Source organism: Copidosoma floridanum, unplaced genomic scaffold, assembly GCF_036245765.1.
Source record: "Copidosoma floridanum isolate Cflo_tuat_1 unplaced genomic scaffold, Cflo_Japanese_pri ptg000004l, whole genome shotgun sequence".
Taxonomy (NCBI): domain Eukaryota; kingdom Metazoa; phylum Arthropoda; class Insecta; order Hymenoptera; family Encyrtidae; genus Copidosoma; species Copidosoma floridanum.
This window is the reverse complement of record NW_028321881.1, coordinates 41751734-41753752: the sequence shown is the minus strand read 5'-3', so window position 1 is coordinate 41753752 and position 2019 is coordinate 41751734.

Genomic DNA, 2019 nt, shown 5'->3' with positions numbered 1-2019 from the left:
CTTCCATCATAAACAATATATAATATTAGTATAGATTTGTATACAGATTGGCACCATTGAGCGCCTCTCAACGACAGGGTGCTGAGTGTACACCAAACTCCTTTTAAGTGAATCCAAAATTGTACGATTGTTTATGAGGAGTTCATCAGTGCTGCTGCCTAGTAGTAAAAGTAACAATTCAGACGCTGTTGGTATTAACAACAAATATACATTTGGTCTAATTCTTGTGTTATTGTTTGTCAGCTTTACGCTGGTATTATTTATTTAATCGTCTTCTAAGTAAAAATGTCTGCTATCCAATTTTTTTACAAATCAACTTTCAAGTCTTTGTCAAGTGCTTTTATTAGAGATAACTGTTTTTGTAACGTGGTTTAGTATAGATCGTCACTACAAGATAAAGTTTGTACTGAAATAGTTTCTCAACAAACGTAATGCTATGTATATATACTTCATCCATTCTTATCAATAGTCTTGTAAAAAAAGCCCTAATTCCTTGTCTAAGGGCAAAGCAGATATTTTCAACGAGACGAAATAGTTTAGAAAGTCTATTGAATACAGAATTTGACGTAGGCTAATGAAAGAACAACAGTTAAGAGACAACCAATAATGGAAGCACACTAAGAGTATTATTTAACAACAATTCAAGGGTTAGCTTAGTTTTAAAACTTATTGCGAAACTATGAAAGTCAATGAAGTAAAAACCCGCAATGCTTCATCAATTCTCACTTATTTTTTAAAACTTTTTCACGGTAAGATTTCTTAGTGAAGCGACAAACATGGAGTCAATTAAATATCATCGAATGATTAGCAGAAGCCAAAAAACTCTCATTACGAAACCTCTTGCGTCAATTATTAATCAATAGTTATTGTCTATAACGGGCTGTTAAGAAAATAAAAATGATATATTGGTTACTTCACATACAATAAACCTGCTGCACTAATGTTTGTTCTTATAAATCTTTAAAAACATGATAATTATACTGTAAAATAGACGTTTTATTACATATATTATTTTGAAACGATCAATGTAATTACACAATTTATTACAATAACATTACTGATTCCTAGTGTAGTCAAATTAAGGCTGTGTAGGGTGGTCGTGAAACAAAGGCCAAAATAACTGTATAAAAATTGTAGGTTTATGTTCTAATGGTTGTAATAAAATTTGAGATACTGAACAAAAATCGATTTAATGTTATTCTTAAATTGTTATTTTATTGAAATAGGCATTTTACAACCAACAGTATTTGAAATTTAATTTACAATCAATGGTCTCACTTTTCTCAACACTTTAGCAAGACCTTTTATCATATTTGTAGGTATAAACTATAAATTTTAAAGTGATTACGATCTTCCGTATTTTAGAACTACTCTGTAAAGACCATTTTCAAACTCAAGATCCCAATCACTATTCATTTGAAACACATCGGTGTTTCCAGTTGGGGCGTTATTCATAACCCCCTTGATGAAATCTAAGTGAGCCGCAACTTTGATTATCATTAGATGTTGTACCGTAGCTGATGGGTAAAACATACTACATATGACTCCAACAACGGTTTTTCCATCAAGAACGACGGAAGCTCCACTGTCACCCTAAAACATATTCAAAACAATTATTATCGTACAACCGATTATATTCACATTCTTGATGCCATTTCAACTATTTCATTATTAAGTATGGCAAATATTTTTTATTCTTACATGACCAAAGCCGAAATTTACTGGGTCAGATGGTTGCTTCCTAATTACTCCATGAAAAGTTTTAAACTTTACTTCTCTGTTACTGTCACGTGAGTCTTCAAGTCTTGTTCTTACTGTAACGATCTTAAATAACATATTGTCTCTTTTGACAAGTGGTATGTCAAGAACTACATTGTTTATAATTTCGTTTCCCACAGGCAATTTAATAAGGCTGATTGGTGAATTATTTTTAACTTTTAATGGTTGCTTCGTCTGCTCATAAAAACAAACAAGGAAAGCTCCATCAGTGTCTTATAGGACAGTTGAACAAATAATTTT